Here is an 11,744-nt window from a genome sequence, read left to right on the forward strand (position 1 = left end):
AAAATTGACTTTTTGAAAGCAGTAGAGGCCCTTAAACAACAGGTGAAAAATGCCCTTATAGAAATGGATGAGAAGTATAACCAAAAATTTGAAGAAATGAGTAAATACTTACATAATACCCTGGGAAACCAAGAAAGAACGATCAAACAGGTAATGGAAACAGTTCAAGAATTGAAAACTGAAATGGAAGCAAGGAAGAAAATACAAACTGAGGACCAGCTGGTTATGGAAAATCTTGGTCAACGAGCAGAGCCTACAGAAACAAGCATAATCAATAGAATACAAGAAATAGAAGAAAGAATCTCAGATTCTGAGGACACCATAGAGAAAATAAACGCTCTGATCAAAGAAAACTGCAAAGCCAACAAATTCTCATCACAAAACATTCAGGAATTATGGGACACAATAAAAAGACCAAATCTAAGAATAATAGGAATAGAAGAAGGAGAAGAGTCACAGCTCAAAGGCCCAGAAAATATTTTGAACAAAATTATGGAAGAAAACTTTCCCAACTTAAAGAAAGATATTCCTTTGAATATTCAAGAAGCATACAGAACACCAAACAGACTGGATCAAAGGAAAACATCCCCTCGCCATATAATAATCAAAACACAAAATATACAGGTTAAAGAAAGAATACTAAGAGCTGCAAAGGAAAAAGGCCAAGTAACTTATAAAGGTAAACCGATCAGACTTACACCTGATTTCTCTATGGAAACAATGAAAGCCAGAAGGTCCTGGATAGAAGTACTGCAGAAGCTAAGAGACCATGGATGCAAGCCCAGAATACTATACCCAGCCAAGCTTTCGTTCACTATAAATGGAGAAATCAAGACGTTCCAGGATAAGAACAAATTTAAACAATACGTAGCCACGAATCCAGCCCTACAGAAAGTAATAGAAGGAAAACCGCAACCCACGGAATCCAACACTGCCAACAATGCCTACAATAACTCAGGCATCTAGCGACCCTTCACCAGCACAACTCAAAGAAGGGAGACACACAAATTCTACTTCCAAAAGCAACAAGATTATCCGGCATGAACAACCACTGGTCACTAATATCACTTAATATTAATGGTCTCAATTCACCTATAAAAAGGCACAGGCTAAGAGATTGGATACGAAAACAGGATCCAACATTCTGCTGTTTGCAAGAAACACATCTCAACCACAAAGACAGGCATCTACTCAGAGTAAAGGGTTGGGAAAAGGTCTTTCAAGCAAATGGTCCTAAGAAAAAAGCAGGTGTGGCCATATTAATTTCTAACAAAACTGACTTCAAACTAAAGTCAATCAGAAGAGATCGAGATGGACACTTTATACTCATAACAGGAACAATTTGTCAGGATGACGTCTCAATCCTGAGTATTTACGCCCCTAATATAAAAGCACCCACGTATGTAAAAGAAATATTACTAAAACTCAAGGCAGACATCAAACCACACACAGTAGTAGTAGGAGACTTCAATACACCTCTCTCAGCAATGGACAGGTCAATCAGACAGAAACCTAACAGAGAAGTAAGAGAACTACTGGAGGTAATGAAGCAAATGGACTTAACAGACATCTATAGAACATTCCACCCAAATAGGAAAGAATATACCTTCTTCTCTGCAGCCCATGGAACCTTCTCGAAAATTGACCACATACTCAGAAACAAAGGAAACCTCCACAGATACAAAAAAATATCAGTGTCCACCTGTGTCTTATCAGATCACCACGGATTAAAGTTAGAATTCAACAACAATCCTACCTCCAGAAAGCCGACAAACTCATGGAAACTGAACAGTCAACTACTGAACCACACCTGGGTCAAGGAAGAAATCAAGAAAGAAATTAAAGTCTTCCTTGAATTTAATGAAAATAAAGGGACAACATACTCAAACCTATGGGACACTATGAAAGCAGTGCTAAGAGGAAAGTTCATAGCACTAAGTGCCCACTTAAAGAAAACAGAGAAAGCACACATTGGAGACTTAACAGCACACCTGAAAGCTTTAGAAAAAAAAAGAAGCAGACACGCCCAGGAGGAGTAGAAGACTGGAAATAATCAAACCGAGGGCGGAAATCAACAAAATAGAAACGCAGAAAACAGTCCAAAGAATCAATGAAACAAAAAGTTGGTTCTTGGAGAAAATCAACAAGATCGACAAACCCCTATCCAAACTAATTAAACGACAGAGAGAGAACACGCAAATAAATAAGATCAGAAATGAAAAGGGGGACATAACCACAGATACAGAGGAAATTCAGAGACTCATTAGATCTTACTACAAAAGCCTGTATGCCAGAAAACTAGAAAATGCAAAAGAAATGGACATGTTTTTAGATAAGTGCCACATACCAAAGCTAAACCAAAACCAGGTGAACGATCTAAATAGACCTGTTAGTCGCGAAGAACTAGAAACCGTTATCAAAAATCTACCTTCCAAAAAAAGCCCAGGACCTGATGGTTTCAATGCAGAATTCTACCAGAACTTCCAAGAAGAACTAATACCTATACTCCTTAATGTATTTCACAATATAGAAACAGAAGAGTCATTGCCAAATTCCTTTTATGAAGCTACAGTTACTCTGATAACAAAAACCACACAAAGACCCAACCAAGAAAGAAAATTACAGGCCTATCTCACTCATGAATATCGACGCAAAAATTCTCAATAAAATACTGGCAAACCGAATCCAAGAACACATTAGAAAAATTATCCATTATGATCAAGTAGGCTTCATCCCAGAGATGCAGGGCTGGTTCAACATACGCAAATCTATCAATGTAATCCACCATATAAATAAACTAAAAGAAAAAAAAACCATATGATCATTTCATTAGATGCTGAAAAAGCATTTGGCAAAATTCAACACCCCTTTATGATAAAAGTCTTGGAGAGATTAGGGATACAAGGGTCATACCTAAATATAATAAAAGCTATATACAGCAAGCCGACAGCTAACAGTCCACTCTCTCCATACCTCTTCAATATAGTGCTTGAAGTTCTAGCGATAGCAATGAGACAACATAAAGGGATCAAGGGGATTCATATCAGAAAAGAAGAAGTTAAGCTCTCGTTATTTGCAGATGATATGATAGTATACATAAGCGACCCCAAAAACTCTACCAAAGAACTCCTACAGCTTATAAACACCTTTAGTAATGTGGCAGGATACAAGATCAACTCCAAAAAATCAGTGGCCTTCCTATACACTAAGGATAAGGAAACAGAGAGGGAAATTAGAGAAGCATCACCTTTCACGATAGCCACAAATAGCATAAAATATCTTGGGGTAACTCTGACCAAGGATGTGAAAGATCTATTTGACAAGAACTTTAAGTCTTTGAAGAAAGAAATTGAAGAGGACACCAGAAAATGGAAAGATCTTCCTTGCTCCTGGATTGGGAGGATCAACATAGTAAAAATGGCAATTCTACCAAAAGCAATCTATAGATTCAATGCAATCCCCATCAAAATCCCATCAAAATTCTTCACAGATCTGGAGAAGACAATAATCAACTTTATATGGAAAAACAAAAAACCCAGGATAGCCAAAACAATCTTATACAACAAAGGAGCGTCTGGAGGCATTACCATCCCTGACTTCAAACTCTACTACAGAGCTACAGTATTGAAAACAGCTTGGTATTGGCATAAAAACAGAGAAGTCGACCAATGGAATTGAATAGAAGACCCTGACATTAACCCACAAACCTATGAACACCTGATTTTCGATAAAGGAGCTAAAAGTATACAATGGAAAAAAGAGAGCATCTTCAACAAATTGTGCTGGCAAAACTGGATGTCAACCTGTAGAAGAATGAAAATAGATCCATATCTATCACCATGCACAAAACTCAAGTCCAAATGGATTAAAGACCTCAATATCAGTCTGAACACACTGAACCTGATAGAAGAGAAAGTGGGAAGTACTCTACAACACATGGGCACAGGAGACCACTTCTTACGTACAACCCAAGAAGCACAGACATTAAGGACCTCATTGAATAAATGGGACCTCCTGAGACTGAGAAGCTTCTGTAAAGCAAAGGACACTGTCGCTAAGACACAAAGGCAACCCACTAACTGGGAGAAGATCTTCACCAACCCCGCAACTGACAAAGGTCTGATCTCCAAAATATATAAAGATCTCAAGAAACTAGACCGTAAAAGGCTAACCAACCCAATTATAAAATGGGGCATTGAGCTGAACAGAGAATTCTCAACAGAAGAAGTTCAAATGGCCAAAAGACACTTAAGGTCATGCTCAACCTCCTTAGCGATCAGGGAAATGCAAATCAAGACAACTTTAAGATACCATCTTACACCTGTCAGAATGGCTAAAATAAAAAACACCAATGATAGCCTTTGTTGGAGAGGTTGTGGAGAAAGGGGTACACTCATCCATTGCTGGTGGGAATGCAAACTTGTACAACCACTTTGGAAAGCAGTATGGCGGTTTCTCAGGAAATTCGGGATCAACTTACCCCTGGACCCAGCAATACCACTCTTGGGAATATACCCAAGAGAGGCCTTATCATACAACAAAAGTATATGCTCTACGATGTTCATAGCAGCATTGTTTGTGATAGCCAGAACCTGGAAACAACCTAGATGCCCTTCAATGGAAGAATGGATGAAGAAAGTATGGAATATATACATACTAGAGTACTACTCAGCAGTAAGAAACAAGGACTTCTTGAATTTTGCATACAAATGGATGGAAATAGAAAACACTATCCTGAGTGAGGTAAGCCAGACCCAAAAAGAAGAACATGGGATGTACTCACTCATATTTGGTTTCTAGCCATAAACCAAGGACATTGAGCCTATAATTAGTGATCCTAGAGAAGCTAAATAAGAAGAACCCAAAGAAAAACATATAGGCATCCTCCTGAATATTAACCTTCTTCAGCAAGCGATGAAAGGAGACAGAGACAGAGACCCACATTGGAGCACAGGACTGAAATCTCAAGGTCCAAATCAGGAGCAGAAGGAGAGAGAGCACGAGCAAGGAACTCAGGACTGCGAGGGGTGCACCCACACACTGAGACAATGGGGATGTTCTACTGGGAACTCACTAAGACCAGCTGGCCTGGGTCTGGAAAAGCCTGGGATAAAACCGAACTCTCTGAACATAGTGGACAATGAGGACTACTGAGAACTCAAGAACAATGGCAATGGGTTTTTGATCCTACTGCATGCACTGGCTTTGTGGGAGCCTAGGCAGTTTGGATGCTCAACTTACTAGACCTGGATGGAGGTGGGGGTTCCTTGGACTTTCCACAGGACAGGGAACCCTGATTGCTTTTCGGGCTGAGGCGGGGGGGACTTAACTGGGGGAGAGGGAGGGAATTGGGAGGCGGTGGCAGGGAAGAGACAGAAATCTTTAATAAATAAATAAATTAAAAAAAATAAAAAAATAAAATGTTGAGACTATAAAAAAACCCAAAAAACAAAGACCTTCAATTGTCATGCAGAGAATAGGAGTCTGAAGTGCTCAACCCTAAATGGGACATACTTACACCAACCCTCCCTCTAAGGCTTAGGCATCTTCACGCAAGAAGAGGTATAAAGACTGTCAGAGGCAGAGGCCACATTGTGTGCGTACAAAGGAAGTAGACAGTAGACAGGAAGTAGGCATCAGGCTGTTGTACCCCAAGGTCCACCCACTGACTTACTTCCTCCATGGAGGCTCTACTTCCTAAGGATGCAATAACTTCCCAAAGCAATACCGTCAGCTGGGACCAGAGTCCAAACACAAGTGTGGTGGTTTGAATGAGATGTCCCTTAGCATCTGGATATCTCTAGAATTTGGATTGTTTGGGAAGGCTTAGGAGGTGTGGCCTTGGAGGAAGTACATCACTGGGGGAGGACTTTGGAACTGAAAAAGTCTCCCATCAGCTCCAATTCACTCTGTTTCCTGCTTGCAGTTTGAAATGTGAGCTTGTAGTTGTTCCCATCACCCACACCCGAGTCCTCCTTCGCCCACAATCGCCGTGGTAACTTTTATCCCTCTGGAGCTGTAAGCCCAAAGCAAACCTCTCCTGGCAACAGCTGCCTTTATCGTGGTTCTTCACCACAGCATAGGAAACGAGCTGATGTAACGTGAGCCTAGGGGGGTGTCTCACACTCAAACCTCCACAGGAGGGAAGCCTGACTTGACACTGAGCCACCTGGAGAGACTTGACCGGTGGTCAAGCCTGGCATCTGTTGGGGTAGCCACCCCCAGATGTAGTTAGGGAAACAATGGGTGATCTAGTAAGGACGTCACCATTCTAGCAGAGGGTTCACTGGACTGGAGTCCGGAGGGACGGATTGAACCTAGACCGGCAGTCATCGCGGCTACAGTAGGGTTGCTACAGGCAGCGGACCCCCTCTCCATCTGAACCAGAACCTCATTTAATATAGCAAGGGGCCACGTGAAGTCACCAGGCTGCCCCATCAAGGTCTGATTTGTGTGGCAGTGTTGCTCGGTGGCCTGAAGGGCAAGGTCTGCTTTGCTTTCACAACCACATCCTCACCTAATGGAGCTAAAGGCATCAATAAAAATTCTTTCAATAGCAACACAACACAAACTTTATTTCCTAGGTTACTCTCTCTTTTCAAACACAGAATTGTTATACACTATTCTTTTATGTTACTTTGATTTACTGGAAATTAAATTTCGTCTCATTGATTTTTCTCTCCTAACTGTACAGTGTTAGGTCTCTTGTCAAGGCTGAGGTAATATACAATAGTATAGTCACAGCAGTTCTGCCCCACCCCCTCCTGCTCCTGGGCTCTGAATAAATTGCTTTCAAAGCTCATATCCATTATTCACTAGCTGGGACAAGTTGCATTATTTAATAATCTAAGGATCATTTCCCAGATCTAAAAGGCAGAAGTATTTTTATTGATTCTCAAGGTTGCTATGAGGATTAATTGAGATAATTGTGCAAAAGTTCTAGAAACATAGTACATACTTTATAAATACTGGCATCCAGGCCAAAGACCACAGTCAGTTGTGACTTGTGAGACAGCATCTCTCATGCCTGAGTTCAAGAGAAGTGAGGGGAGCCAGGCGGTGGTGGCGCATGCCTTTAATCCCAGCACTCGGGAGGCAGAGGCAGGCGGATCTCTGTGAGTTCCAGGCCAGCCTGGTCTACAAGAGCTAGTTCCAGGACAAGAACCAAAAAAAGCTAAGGAGAAACCCTGTCTCGAAAATAAAAAAGAGAGATAGAGAGAGAGAGAGAGAAGCGAGGGGGAAAGTGGTTGGCAAGTTATTGAGGCTGCACATGTTAAAAATGTCCCCTTGATGTATGCGAATTATGCAAAACACCCAATAATCGATAGCATATTTATCATCCCCAGGATTCTCTTGTTCCCTCCTGCCTGCCTGGCTGTCTACCTTCACCCTCCTGTCCCCAGACAGCCACTAAGCTGCCCCCTGAAACTGCCCAGGGTTTCTCCTTGCCACAGAGAGTTGGGTTTTTTTGTTTGTTTGTTTTTGCTTTGTTTTTCCAAGACAGGGTTTCTCTATGTAGCCCTAGCCATCCTGGAACTAGCTGTGTAGACCAGACTGGCCCAAACTCAAAGAGATCCACCTGTCTCTGCCTCCTGAGTACTGGGATTAAAGATGTGAGCCACCATTGCCCAGCTGCCATTAAGAATTTTTGCTGTCTTTGCCAGCACAACCTTAACAGCTGTGTAATTCACAAGTGTGTTCTTGCAGTCTGTGGTTTTAATCCAGCTTTGTTGTTTTCTTATGACTGAACAGGGGCATGTGATTTGGAGACACGATCACTGAGGTGAGATGCTCCTCTCTCAGAGGTCATAATATTGACATGACAGAGACCTTGACCTTCACTTGGTGATCTCATTTTATTTACATATTTTAGATTTATTTTATTTGTGTGTCTGAGTGTCTTGCCTGCATTATGATGTGCACTGCATGCATCCCTGGTGTCTGCGGAGGTCGGAAGAGGGCGCTGGGACCTGAACCTGGATCTCTCTGCAAGCGCGACAAGTGCTCTGCACCCCTGAGCCATCTCTCCAGTCCCTGAAAGGATAACCTTTTAAAGAGTTTTTATGTATTTATGTGTATATTGAGTGTGTGTATAATGTGTCGGTGTGCCCCTGAGTGTGTGGAGGCTGGAAGAGGACATCAGACCCCTCAAAGCTGGAGTTTCAGGGGTTTGTGGCTTGTTAAAGAGGGCCGGGATCTGACTGAACTCTGGTCCTTGTCTCTGTGCAGCAAGCACTCTTAACCACTGAGCCACCTTTCCAGCTTGAAGAGCTACTTTTTAAAAACCTCATTTTTATACTCTATTCTTTGGAAGTTGATAGACCCAGCCAATACCCAATGGAAAAAGAGGGAACTAACTTTTCTCCCACAGGATAAAAATTTACATATATTATTTGGATTGCCCTTTCAATAGGCTTATTCTTGCCTTCAATTGCTTATCTATATATTTGGCAGTTATATAGCGAGGGCTCACAGATATTTTATTTACTTTTTAGGTTTTAGTCCAATATTGCTTATATTTTGTAACTCAGATAAACATAGACATACAGGATAATTGACCTGGCAATGAAAACCCCAGACCAAACCCTCACATTTACGGTATATTGATTCCAGGGAGGAGAACCCAAACAGGAGGAGCAATGGTTCTAGCAAATAGTATGCGGGCAGCTGGAGAGCCATGTGTGGAAGAATGAGATGGAACCTGCGCCCCTCACAGTCTACAGAAGGCTGCGTGCGTGGTGGGAAGAAGCATGGCAGGGTTAACAATCACAAAGTCAGTATGACTAGACTGTGTAGGTTAAGGGAGAAGATAGCTCTAGTCTGGAGTCAGTGACAGGCTGCAGGTGACACTCAGGGAAGATGGCATGCAGTTGAAGGCCATAGAAAACATGGCTTATTATTGGCATTCAAACCCTGTTCCATTACCTCTTACCTGTTTGACCCAAACCAGTGGTTCTCAACCTTCCTACCGCTGCGGCCCTTTAATACAATTCCTCATGTTATGGTGACCATCAACCATAAAATTATTTTCAATGTTACGTCACAGCTATAATTTCACTACTGTTATGAATCACAATGTAAATATCTGATATGCAGGATCTTTGATATGCAAACCAAAAGAGGTCATGACCCAGAGGTTGAGAACCACAAGCATTCAACTTCATACGCTTTTTCCTCATATGAAAAATCACATATTTAATGATATTTAGTTTATTGTGAAGATTGAACAGACAATTGTGAACTGTCTTCCATAGGCAGATGTGTTTGGACACTTGCTCCCCAGCTGGAAATGCTGTTTTTTTTTTTGTTTTTTTTTTTTTAAATATTTATTTATTTATTATGTATACAAGATTCTGTATGCATGTATGCCTGCAGGCCAGAAGAGGGCACCAGACCTCATTACAGATGGTTGTGAGCCACCATGTGGTTGCCGGGAATTGAACTCAGGACCTTTGGAAGAGCAGGCAATGCTCTTAACCGCTGAGCTATCTCTCCAGCCCTGGAGATGCTGTTTTAAAAGGCTGTGAAGCCCTTAGGAGAGGCTTCACTGGAGGAAGTAGATCACTGGAGGATGGGGGGGTCACCCAGCTGGGCTATAAACCTCGTGATTTTGCTTTCTGATGGCTGCCACAATGTCACCAGTTACTTTGTGTTCTTGTTAACATGCCTTCCCTCCCATGACATCTGGATCCCTCATACTGTGAGTCCAAACAAGTCCTTCCTCCCTTGAGTGGCTTCTTGTAAGCTGTGTAGTAATAGCAACAAGAAAAGTAACTAACATATGTGTGAAGAACCTCTTGGTAGACTAGGAAATACTTAGTGTAGTTTCAACTTATTGTAGAGTGAATTCTAATTGGTCTTAATAATAATAAAAAAAAAACCCTGAAGTTAGATATTAGGGGGTGAAAGCTGAAAGATCAGAGAAGCAGAGCAGCCAGGCACTAGTTCTTACCTTGACTGAATCCTCAAACCGAATGGGCAATCCTGTTTCTAGGAACCCTCAGACTGAATGCCCTGAGCTCCTGTTTCCTCCCTCCTTATATTCCTCTCTCGGCCCAGCCTTATCCCTTCCTGTCTCCACCTTCTAGATGTGTGATTAAAGATGTATGGCTCACAAGTACTGGGATTAAAGGTGTGAGCCACCACTGCCTGGCTGTGATGCTCTTTTAGATTGGATTGATTTTGTGTAGCCTAGTGTGGCCTTGAACTCACAGAGATCCTTCTGCCTCTGCTTCCCGAGTGCTGGGATTAAAGGTGTGCACCAGCACTGCCTGGCCTCTATGGCTGACTAGTGGTTAACTCCACACTCTTATCTTCAGGCAAGCTTTATTTGTTAAGGCACAAACAAAATATCACAACTTATCATAGTTTTGATGATAATTAAGGACATGATTTTTTAACATTTGAAATAATGCATTTATTCTTATTTTATATACATTGGTGTTTTGCCTGCATATATGTCTATGTAAGGGTATTGGATCCCCTGGAACTGGAGTTACAAATAATTGGGAACGTCCATGTGGGCTATTTTTAACTTTATCTTGATACTTGGCATTGTCATTATCATTGAGCGACGATGTCATTCGGTGTCTAAAGAGTCAACATGTGAAGCAAAGTGTGGAGGGGGCGTGATGGGGACTCCCTGGCCTTTGAATTGACAGGAATTTTGATACCAAAGTTATCAGGATCCAAAGTCACACTCCAGGGAATACATAACAGCTGCTTAGTCCAGGGTCTGCTCGTAGCACTGCTGGGCAGGCTCTGGGAAGGGACACAGAAACCCGGAGAACACTGACCCTGTAACTAGTGAATGAAGCTGGCCTCATAGAGTGACGCTCCATGGCTCATAGCCATCTCCACTGAGTATTACACTAAGGCCTGACCCCAGCTCTGAACTTCAACTCTTGTTTTTTCAGCACAGCTGGCAGCAGCTGCTTCCCGTGTCCTGGAGGGAGGAGTCCAGATCTCCTTTGTAACACAGGCCTACTCAATATGCTCTCTCTCTTAAAAAAAAATTAAAATAAAAACAGATCAGAGGCCAGATTTTGTTTCATTTGATAATTGCATATCAAGCTGTCAGTGAGAGCTTAGCAAAGGATAGGAACATACTCATAAATTATCCAGTATTCCAAGGCAGTCTTGATACAGCTATCGGGGCCTCTTTATGCTCGAAGGAGCATGCGGTATTCTGCAAAGGCAAACACTCCAAAGGACCTATTTTAATGAACCTTGGGTGCCTGGGTGATGGCAAAAGACAGCTGATAGATCCCAAGTGACTCAAGGAGGGACATGAATTCACAGTCGCTGGTAGAGCACCTGCTAGGATGCCATTCACAGAGCAGAGTGAAGCCTGGGACTATTTCACACTTACCAGAGGCTTCCTGTGACAGCAGTAGGTTTTGTTTGGTTTGTTTATTCATTCGTTCTACTTGTGGGGGAGGGGGCAAATGCCCAGTGTGTTGGGGTATCCATGGAGACCAGAAAGGGCCACAGAATGCTCTGGAGCTGAAGTTCCAGATGGTTGTAAGCCCCCCGACGTAGACACTTGGAACTGAACTCTGTTCCTCTTCACGAGCAGCAAGCGCTCTAAACTGCTGAGTCGCCTCTATGGGTTTGTGTCTCATCCCATAGCTCAGATCATCCTATAACTCATTACATAGCCCAGGCTGGCTCCAAACTCATGGTGATCCTTCTGCTTCAAGGATCATAGGTATGAATCACTCGGTCCAGCTCGCAGTGAGAGT

This window comes from Microtus oregoni, unplaced genomic scaffold, assembly GCF_018167655.1.
Source record: "Microtus oregoni isolate MIOR12 unplaced genomic scaffold, Mior012 000016F_ref0000370, whole genome shotgun sequence".
Taxonomy (NCBI): Eukaryota; Metazoa; Chordata; class Mammalia; order Rodentia; family Cricetidae; genus Microtus; species Microtus oregoni.